Source organism: Miniopterus natalensis, chromosome 15, assembly GCF_054644295.1.
Source record: "Miniopterus natalensis isolate mMinNat1 chromosome 15, mMinNat1.hap1, whole genome shotgun sequence".
NCBI classification, from domain to species: domain Eukaryota; kingdom Metazoa; phylum Chordata; class Mammalia; order Chiroptera; family Miniopteridae; genus Miniopterus; species Miniopterus natalensis.
In genome coordinates, this window is record NC_142095.1 from 1,780,635 (window position 1) to 1,792,229 (window position 11,595).

Below are 11,595 nucleotides of genomic sequence, written 5' to 3' on the forward strand. Positions count from 1 at the left end.
ACCCCAAGGGCCCTTTTTATAAACTGTTACTACTCATTGCCTTAAAACTCCACTGGGGTTGGATGGTATTTTTCTTAATTAGTTCGACGTGTGGAGTTAGATCTCAGGATAAAGGCTCGCATGTGGCAATAGCTGGCTTTGCGTAATTGAGTGGACAACTGTCCTTTAGACAGCAGTTGGTGTAAACTCCGACCAGCTCTTATTTACTTGGCCCTAATGAGGGGAACAGGTCCAGCTTGTAACTCCCCTGGGTGTTCCTTCGGTTTGTTAATACCTTTTAAGTAAGCTTTTAGGAATGTATTTTAACAGGGTTTTACACCTTTAAATGCAAACTATATAGAAGAGTTTGCATTTGCCAGGTTATTAGGCTGGGATTAAATTAGGTGTTTGTAGAAGCCTATGGCAAATAGCAAAGCACCTCACCGAGGCTGATTATAATGACAGCAAACATCGGAGGTGCTCAGGGAGGTGCCAATACATGGGCTTTGAACCTTGCCTGCTCCCACCAGCTCTATGAGGTTGGCAAGTTTCTTCACCTCGGAAGGCCAGTTCTGCTGACCTACAAAATGAAATCACACCAGCATCTGCCTCCCAGGGTCATCTTAAATGTGGAGAGTATTTGTAAAGGGCCTGCTCGATACGCATTAACTATTATTAATTATATGAGCTCAGTGAGTATTTGTTGATAAGACACAAGCACCGATCAATTAATGAATCAATGGATCCCTGTGAGGACTGAATGAGAAAACACGTGTCCCCGGCTCAGCACAGAGCCCAGACGGCGCCATTGTCACTGCCAGAGGACGCCGTGCATTCTAAGTGCCCCGCATGTGCCTCCAAGAAAAGACGTCTGCCAAGTAATCGTGAGACTCCCCCAACCGTGAGGCGCATCCCCACGGCGCAGGGAGGAACGTCTGGGGGGTGCGGGATTCACCTTAGAATCAGTGAAATACAACAGTTTTAAAGGAACAGCACAACAGCCAAAGGGGAGGGGGAGGGAGATAAGAAAAACTAGAAAATTCTCGTGAAACTAATTCATCCGTGAGCTCAGTTCTATCCGTAAATTTTTCACTCACTTACAGACTCCAGACTTTAATTCTTGTTAGTGAGCAAGAAAATTAAGGAACTTGCCAGAGGAAGCCAATAATGGTCCAATACGATTGTGCTGAGCGACGGTAAATCCCCCTCAGTGTTCAGGGAGTCCTTGTGGGAGATGAGAGCTTCTGGGTCGCCAGCCTGCCGGCCCCGGGCAGGTGTCTGTCCTGCTGCCCTGAAAGGCTCGGAGTCCTGGTCTCGCTGCAGAGCTCCTGGGGGTGCCAATCCCCTTGCACAGGCTGGCACCGCTGTGGGTGGGGGAGAGCCGTCACTGTCACCCTCGACGGGAAGGTGGGTGACACTTGCTCTCAGTGGCCAAGGGGGGAGGAAGCATTCGAAGCACAGTTTAGCCGGGAGCTGGGAAATGAGTGACGCGAGAGGAGCAGGTCTCGCCCGTCTTCTCCTGCCTCCGGCAAACTCCTGCGCTTCCGCCCCAGTTGCTACAGTTTCCCAAGGAAGTATCACGAGGATACTGTTACATGTTTACCACCTCCTTGGGTTCCCGGGCAGGGGTCAGAGGTGGTCACGGGGACACGCATCCGAGCACGTGCCCAGCCTGTGTCACCGCGCATGCGCATAATAGGAGCAGGGAGACCGCCTGGGACGCTGCCGCACACCTGCAGGCCCCTCCCCCGCACCTGTGGGCCCCTCCCCCGCACCTGCGGGCCCCTCCCCCGCACCTGCGGGCCCCTCCCCCCGCACCTGCGGGCGGTCCTGCGCCAGAGGAAACCAGCTGGGCCTACAGCACATTTTGCGGGAGAACAGAGCCCTGCGCTCGCCAACACTGGGGAAACTGGAGTTCAAAGCCAAGACCAGACATTAAATATCATTACGGGAGGCACGGCTGTCGGGCCCTGCCAAGGCCTAACAGCCAAATTAGCAATAAATCCTGACGCCCCGTCTCTCGGCTCCGCTCGGCCAATCCGGCGGCGACGGCGCGTTTCCTTGCGGCCGGGGAGCACACACTTGCCAAAGGGAAAAAATAAATGCAGTTGATTAAATTTGGTTTTGAGTAATGGGTTCATTGACATTCTCGGGCTGGAGGAAAATGGCATTTCTAATTTACAGAAATCACTACGTGAAATACAGTTATGGCTGCTCAGAGAACGCCCGTGCTAAATAAATTCAAGTCGGCCCATTTAATGAAGCTGTTTAGAGGTACCTAATGACAGCCCCTCCAATTACCACTCAGGTAGGGCTGGTGTGCAACCTGCCAGGGCCGGTCCCCTCCTCGCTGGCTGGGGTCGCTGGGTGGCTTGATGCCCGAGAACCCAGACGGGCGATCCAGGCTCCTCACACCCTCATTTACAGATCAGGACACAGAGGCCCAGACAGGCTGCCTGAGGTGCCCCAGGCACGAGAACTGACAAGAGGCAGAGCCCAGAGGGACTCCAAGCTTCCTGCCCCCCGGCACCCAGGCACTAACCCCGTCATCACTCCCACCCGGCACCCAGGCACTAACCCCGTCTTCACTCCCACCTGGCACCCAGGCACTAACCCCGTCTTCACTCCCACCTGGCACCCAGGCACTAACCCCGTCGTCACTCCCACCTGGCACCCAGGCACTAACCCTGATGTCACTCGTCACCGCCTCCTAGGTGCCAAGCGCTGTGTTCTCGCCTCTGGTTCCAAAGACACATCATGGAAACAAAGTATCACGACCTTGTTTGCAACCTGAGCCGAAGGACAGCGATAACCCTTGAGAGTCTCCATGGGGGGGCAGCGTGTTGCAGACTCGCCTGGCCTGCGGGAAGCGGCGGCCTCAGGGAGCGGGGCGGAGCCTGGGTCTGAGAGAGATTCATCAGGCTTGAAAAGGAATTCCAGGGCTCGCCGAGCAGGGAGACAGGATTCCCTGGCCACAGAACTGTGAAATGGATTCCTTTAAAAACCATATAAAAATGAGAGGAGAAAAGTAAGTGTCGTGGCACTAAAGGCACGTGTCCCGGGACTCAGGAGGGCCACAGCCGGCCCCCCCGGCTAAGGGACAGTCGCAACCCAAAGGAAGTTAGGGACGGTTAAGGAGAGTGGGAAACGGGTGCCAATGTTTCAACAATAACGTCAGCAAGGGTCGTGCGAAGCCTGCTGGCTTTTTTTAAACAAAATGCAGCATGTTGAAGATGGCGGCCCCTCCGGGAAGGGGAGCAGCTGGGCCCTCGGTGGTTTCCGCTCTGTCAGAAACGCCCGCGTGACCTCGGCGGAGCTGAGCACGTGGGAGCCACATCGGGAGCGTGGGCCTGGGCGGATCAGCCACGACACCTCCCACACTCACGGCCCCTCGGGGGAGGCCTCTCTGGCCACAGGACGCTGGCCACACGCCCCCCGGCGGCCCCCCTCAGGCTGGCCACCAGTCCCTGGAGACAGCTGGAGCGAACCTCTGCCCAGCGGGGAGGCTGAAGGAGCAGCTGCTGGGGAGGGGAGGGGAGCGGGCTGAGCAGGGTTTGGGGGCAGCGCCCTGAATGATGGGGTTATGGGCGCCGCAGGACAGTGCTGCTGGTTTTGTACCCTAAACTTCATCTTTTATGTGTCCCCATAAAAAAAAACGGTCGAGTGGCACTTTAGGATGAATTTTCTTTGTTCAAAGCTTTGTCTGGCTTCACCCATTATTTCAAATCAGTTAAACCTGAAAAGCAGTGAAAATTAAGCGAGTTGTCAGCTATTAAAGTGTGTGTACATTTGGGGGGGACACCCTATAGTTTTTCAGAACAAAGCAGGACATGTGGCCCTGTCCCCGCCACGTGTGCAGTGCACAGTGACATCATAGCTTCCGAGAGAGACCTCTGCAAGCGCTCCCGGGAAACCTGTCCCATCCGGGGCCTGGAAACGGCTCTTCACCACCACTGACGGGAACAGCAGGAGGGAAGCAAAGCTACGCGGGAGAGAGTCCCTCTGCGGTGATGCGGACAATGCAAAAGTCACCATCAATAAAGACACGAGGGATAAGAGACCTGAGTCAGAACGACAGGCAGCCTGCTCAGGAGCAGCCAACTATGAATCCAGTGTTTAAATGTTTAATGATATCATGAAATTTCCCTGCAGTCCACGTCGTCTCTGCCAGGAACGTGGCAGAATCCGCGGCGATGGTTTGCGTTCCGAGTCCCAGGGTCTGTCCTAATGCAAAGGTTACTGGCTTGGGTCCCACTCTCCTCACTCGCAGGCCCCAGCACTGGCACTAGTCTCCTGTCACCATTAAAATGACAAAGAGCTTTTTTTTTTTTTGTAATTCTCACCCCAGGATATTTTTTTCATTGCTTTTCAGAGAGAGTGGAAAGGAGGGAGGGAGAGAGAGAGAGGGACAGAGAGAAACATGGATGTGAGAGACAGACATCGGTTGGTTGCCCCCCACACATACCCCGACTGGGCTGGGGATGGAGCCTGCAACCAAGGTACATGTCCTTGACCAGAATCGAACCCGGGACCCTTCAGTCCGCAGGCTGACGCTCTAGCCACTGAGCCAAACTGGCCAGGGTGACAAATAGCTATTTTTGAATAATTTTTATTTTTTGATAATTGTTATAAAATTTCATCCCTGCAGCCGAGATGCCTTCTCCCCATCTTCCCACTTGGTTCTGTTTTAAGCGACCATATTAATGATATTTTTCTACTGGAAATAATTGGAGAATCTAAAGCTGAGAAATAAGCACTTTCCTTGCCGAGTTGCGTCCCCTCTGCCTTCCCTCCACCAGCCCCGGGAGACGTGAACACTGGTCCTCAGGGCGGTGTCCGCAGTTAATGATTCATGGTCAGAGGCTGGGAGCCGTCTAATGAACTAAAGGCAGCGCTGCACCGGAGCCAGCTTTGCTTTCAAACTAATAGCACCCGGTACATACAAACTCCGGGCCGTGCGCGCGTCTCCCAGCCTGCGGTGCGCTCTTAATTCAAGACTTGCCACCTTCATTTTGTCTGACCCCAACCTCCGAGCCATTAAAGATGTACCATTTTCTCTTTTTGGTCTTAATATGTCTTTATTGACTTTGGAGAGAGGAAGGGAGCGGGAGAGAGAGAAACATCAATGATGAGAGAGTCACTGATCGGCTGCCTCCTGCCCACCCCCTCCTGGCGACCGAGCCCAAAACCCTGGCCTGTGCCCTGACCAGGAATGGCACCGGTGACCTCTTGGTGCATGGGTCAATGCTCAGCCACTGAGCCACACCAGCTGGGTTCATATTCTTGTTTATAGATGAGTAAAACCAGCTTGAGCCAAGTAAAGGAACTTGCCCAATGCTGGTCAGCTAGCAAGCGGCAGATCCACGTCCAAGCCGCAGCAGGGGCCCGCTGTGCCCAGGGAGATCTCTGAGCTTGCTACCCATGGCGACAAGACCTGGATTTCAAACATGAGCCACGTAGATTTTTTTTTTTTTTAAGGAATGATAAAAAAAATTGTTGGACAGCCTGGCCGGGCATGGCTCAGCGGTTGAGCGTCGACCTGGGATCCAGGTGATCGGGGTTCAATTTCCGGTCAGGGCACATGCCCGGGTTGCGGGCTCAATCAATGACTCTCTCATCATTGATGTTTCTCTCTCTCTCCCCCTCTCCTTTCCTTTCTCTGAAATCAATAAAGATATATTTTTTTAAAAATTTTTGGACAGAAATGTCACGAGGCTCCCTCTCAAATCCTTGCCAATTCACCTGCTAAGGAGCAACGGCTATGAAATTGGGACTTTGTTCCCAAACACTCATCCTAACTCAGAAAAATGGGGGACAGATGATATTCCGACAGCTGACTTTCCCACTTAAGTCTCCGTCACTCTCAATCTTTGTCAAAATGGGTTTCTTATAATTAAGAATCATGGTCCTCGGAGGAGACACGAGGCAACTCAGCAGCGCAGAACCTGCTGAAAAATCCCATCGCATATGGAAGCCGCACACTTGGCCGCCCGCCCCCCCCCCCCGCCCCCCTCAGGCTCCGCTGGGCGAGGGAGTCGCGGCGGGCGGCTGCCCCGGAGCACTCAAAGCACCAGCCCTCGGCCCTCGGCCCCAGTCGCTCCCGTTGCCACCTCACACCATCGCTACGAAGAAAAAGACATTTTATGGGAAGGAAATTCACTCCCAGGGCGGGGAAGTCCTTCCGATTTGTTCACCTGCTGGAAGTTGTTAGTAGGGCCGATGTCCCCAATATACACCGTGTCAGGAGGCCACGGCTCCCACCGGCTCCTTCTCACCCCGACAGATGTGTCACTTTTCCTCCTCTGGTTTCCACACGCACACGGGAGTCCTGAACTGTACCTGATCTGTCCACATCTTACAGGGCTTCGTTCTCAAAGCAAATGCTTGTAAGACTTATCTTTTTTCTTTCTTTCTTTCATACCTTGTATCCATCAAGGGGAGTTGGGTTTAATTTTCCCGGAGCTAAAAAGGGTGATATAATTGAAAGAATTAAACAATTAACCATTCGCCTGCAGTCCTTGCTGAGCACACAGCGAGCTGCTGCAACAGGAAGAAGCCTGAGCTGGAGACCCCGAGCGCCTGGCCCTGAGCTCCTCCAGGTCCCGACGCAGCAACAATGTAACGATGTCTCCAGACACTTGGAGATTAAAAAATAATTCTGGACCCAGATACTTGTTTTTGTTGAAGGCAACAAACGAAGATCCCTAAACATTCAAGGTTCAGAAAATAGACCTTCCAGGTGCCCTGTTCTTAGAACAGTTACTGGGAAGTCAGAACAGAACCAACATTTATAGTTTTTTTAAATATTTTGAGAGAGAGAAAATGCAAGAGCAAAACATCCATTGGCTGCCTCCCACACACCCGCTACCAGGGATGGAGCCCACAACCTGGGCAGGTGCCCTGACCGGGCGTCGAACCGTGACCTGCTCAACCGCTGAGCCACGCCGGCTGGGCTAGAACCTCTTTTTTCCATCGCATTTCCAGAGACAACACAAATATTTCCAGAGAAACACTGGGCTTCTCACATATCCCCGATAGTACTGAGAAGAAATCTTCAGGACACGTGGAAAGAAACAAAATGGGTGGGGGTGAAAACCGGTGGTGTCTCCGGAAGCCGGAACTCTCCCAGGAAATGCTGTCCCTTTCGAACGCGTCGCCGATGGGTGCAGCTGGTCGGCAGGAACGGTTCTCTCCATGACAGGGACACCATGAGAGGGACCTGTGGCTGCTCAGCCTCGGAGACCGTCAGGTGAGAGAGCTCCAGCGGGGGAGCGTGAAGGACGCCCGGGGAGGAGCCGGGCCCGCTGGGAGTGGGGGGCTCGATCCACCCCGGATGCGGCGTGCCCCTCGGCGCTCCGGCTGGAAGGCCCGTGGGAACGCGGTGCGCGGTGCTCCCGACATGCGCAGAGAACGCCAGGTAATTAAGCAAGAGCAAAACGCTACAGAAAGTGAAATGAGATTACGTCCCACGCTTTTCAGCCAAAAATATTTCTGGTGTTAATATTAGAATGACCTAAAAACTTCTCAGAGAATAAAGTTTAGAGCTGGAAATATCTCTGTGGCAAATATCCAGGTAAGCAAAGCGGTCACGTAGCCGGATAATTTTTAAAAAGCCAGGAATAGAACCTGCGGCCAGTACCAGGCCCGGCTTAATGGTTTTGACCCCCAGGTGGCAACAGATAAACAACACACCTGATTTTCAGAAGCATCAGAGACTTTCCTCCTATTGCTGCTTATGGGCAACAGGGTCACGGCACAAACCCTGACCACAGGAGCGTCACACAAAAAGGCGTGTGTGTGTGCGTGTGTGTGGACATAACCCCATTACACACAGAAGCATCCTTCCCGTCCACTCCCAGCTCTGTGCTCTGTCCTCAGTGACAGCCTTAGCCATCCCTGCGCCACAGGAGGCAAAAGCGGTGAGCTTTTGACCTCTCTTTTCAGGACGAAGGATCTCACCTCGCGATGCTGCTGTAACATTACCCTGTGAGGAGTGAAAATGCTCCCGGGTGAATCCAGGCAGTTCCAGCTTCTCTGGGTCCACCACAGATTTCCCTGAGCTCCTTACCTGGCCTCCACCACATTTAAAAGGCCTACGACCCCCAAATTACCCAAATCCTGCGGAGCAAACAGAGGGACATGGTCATCACCACAACACTCAGTCCCTCGCAGGTAGAGATGCCGTCTCCTGAAAGACAACACTCCTTCTGCGCCAACTGGAAAATTATAAGTTATCATGTTTTTAACAAGGGGCCAAGGAACTAGAGAATCAGAAAATTTTTTTACTATTACGTCATAAGGACTATTAAACTTCTTAATTAAACAATTCTTCATAGCCCTGGGCGGGTGGCTCAGCTGGTCGGGCGTCATGCTGAGCACCCAAAGGTCGCTGGTCGCTCAGGCTCGGTCCCCAGGAGGCCTGCAGGAGGCAGCCGACCGACCGATGCTTCACCCTCACAGAGACGGTTCTCTCTCTCCTCCTCTCCCTTCCTCCCTCTAAAAATCAATAAACTGTTCTTTAAAAAAAAAAAAAATTTTCATAGTTAATTATTTATACATTCAGCCATTTTTAAAAAACAAACTGGTTTATTCAGCCTCCGCGTTGCATTTTAATGGCACCTATAGTTATTTTATGGGTATTTACAGAGATCTTGAGCTTCTTGTAAAATCTGCTACCATAGTAATCTCAGCAAATAATTAGCTCCTAGGGGAAAATCCAGCTCTTCATAACTTCATGTTGAAACAAAAAATAGCCTTTAGCTCTCCTTCCTAAATTATCCTCCACTTGCTGCTCGCACGTTGTCCCCCGCACGTTGTCCCCCCTGCTTTTCAAGAACTACATTTTTTTCTTAGAAATGCTTTCAGACATGATACCCACTTCTTCAAAATATTTAAGAATAAAAAACAATTTCATTTTAAGTAAACTGTTAACAGGTTTAGAAAAATTAATATCCCACAGAATGTATAACCATTTAATTATTTTTAAAATGAAAAGCCAACTCTGCTCCCCCCCCCCCCCATTCCACAATCCCCCGGGGCCAGAAGCAGGCGGCAAATGAAGTGCGATGAACACTCCTTCTGCTCGCTCAGGCCAAGTGACTCTCCTCGAGCTGAGTGTCAGTCGCACCCCTAACGAGTTCACAAATAATGTGACGCGTAAATCCTGAGTTCTCATGTCTACGTGTTTTATTGCTTACGTATATATCGTGTTTTATTTTAAAGTTTTAAAGAAACTTAACAGATGCCCAAAACAGCCCTAGCTGGTTTGGCTCCGTGGTTAGAGCCTCGGTCTTTGGGCTGAAAGGTCCCGGGTTCAAGTCCAGCCAAGGGCATGTGCCCCGGCTGCAGGCTCGGTCCCTGGCCCCCACTGGGGCGCATGCGGGAGGCAACCGGTTGGTGTGTCTCTCACATCGATGTTTCTCTCCCTCCCCCCACCGGCTCCCTCCCTTCCTCTCTCTCTCTGAAAAGCAGTGGAAAAAATATCCTCACGTAAAGATTAAAAATATATAAAATTAAGTTAGAGCAGTGTTTTAAGTAAATTTTATCAAAAAACCAGGTGTCCCTTATAAAAAGTAAAGCAACATCAAGTAATAAAAATGATCACTCTAACTTTGCCACCAAATCTCGGCAAGACGGGACAGCTGGGCACGCGAAATGCGCCTCAGGCTGACCTATCAAGAATCGCAGCCCCACCGTGAGATACGTCTTATGTGGTTCCACGAGCTCGTATCCACGAGGAGGCAAAAATCGTTCGCTTCGCAAAGACCCCCAACCGAACACGTACGTCCTGTCTCAAACCCTACTGTCCTCAAGTGCATCGAAACGTTCAGAAAGCTTATTTGTGATAACAGAACGCCACCGCAGAGCCAGGAAGAAAGGGACAGGTGGGCTCCCTTTTCCGCTCTCCTATTATTACTTCAGTGGGTTTATCTAAAAATCTTTCTGATCCCTCCTCTGACTCACCAAAAGCAAATGTTGAAAAGTGGAAACCCCGTGGAGCTTCTCATTTTTTATTAAGCGCCATCCGCGTCTCCGACATCAATAAAATACGACAGCCCCGGACGGGAACAGGCGGCCTTTAGACTGTGCCGACGCTTCGTCTCGCCCGTCGGCAGAGCAGCGGCCGAGCCGGCGGGAAGGGACAGCAGTGGGCGGGAACAGAGACGTGCATCTAGTCCCGGGGCCCGGGGATGCCGGCTGCTTTCATCTGTTCTCGGCACCGAATAGTTTTAAAAAGTCATAACGCCTTCTAGAAAGTAAACATGTGAGCGTGACCGATAAAGACGCGTCCGTCGGATGAAGGTGATCATCTCTCCGAGGCAGGTGCCTGGAAGGAGGCGACTAGAATTCGCTGAGCGCCCGCCACACCCAGGCACCCCTGGGTGCTGTGGCTACAGGACTGAGTGCGAGGAAGCGGGAGGTCGCTGCCCTGGAGACGTTAACGAGAGGGCAGGTGAACCATAGACGATCCAAACCAGCGCCCTCCAAATGGAAATGATATTTAATGGACTGTTATTATTATAATTGAACAACCTAAATCAACCCTTTAAATCAAAGCTGCGAGAGAATTTTACCCTTCGACGGGGCCCTGGGAGATCACGGAGCCTGCAGGGCTGAGGGTAACCGGCGACTTGGTTACATAAGCAGAGCCCTAAGGCTCAACCCGTCGCATCAGAAATGCCCAGGCCGAGCATCCTTAAACCATTAGGATACCTTCCCGGAAGGTATCCTAACGCTTTTCCTTAATGAAAAGCAAAATTGTGCTGATTTCTGCTTGTTAACAATAACAGTAGTGATGACAATGGACATGACACTGGCTCACCGTTTCCTGAGTGCAGACTATGGGCCCGAGTCACTGAGCTCAGCGCTCTACACGCACAAACTCATTCAATCCTCAAAAAAATACCCAACTCACAGCAGAGGCAACCGCGGCTCAGCAAGTTTCAATAACTCGGCCAGGTGGCACATCGAGCAAACAGCGGCGCCACGATGGGAATCCAGACGTGTTCTGTCCCTTTCGGCATCATATATAGGCATCCAACCAATGAACCTTTTTCCTAAAGATACCGCAGCAGAAAGACGGGCGCACACCCTTTGCTGCTGTGCTCGTTCGGAGATGGCGCCCACTTCCCCCCCCTTGAGCCTGGGCTTCCCCGCCACTCGCTTTGCCCAGCGGGAGGTGGCGGAGGCGGCTCTGCAGCTCCCGTTGTCACGCTCTTGGAACATACTTGGAACAGCTCTGACATGGCCTGCGGGGCCCAAGCCACATGAGAGACCACACGGAGAAGAACCAGCCAGCGGCCCCAGCAGCCCTCGCCCAGTGCCAGCCATGCGTGCAACCCGCCCTGACAGCCCCAGGCCAGTCGAGCACCAGGATCACCGCAGCCCCGTCAACATATATATATATATATATATATAGGCATTCATTTTTGGAGGATATTTTCACTTAGAAGAGAATTCTAAGTCAGTAAGATTGTTGTTCTGTGTTGCCTGGCATATAAAGATGTCTATTGCCTTCTGGGTTACATTGTTTCTAGCAAGAAATCAGTGGTCACTCTTAGTTGGTTCCTCTGTGTGTAAGGTCTATTTTCTTTAGCTGCTTTTAAGATTTTTTTT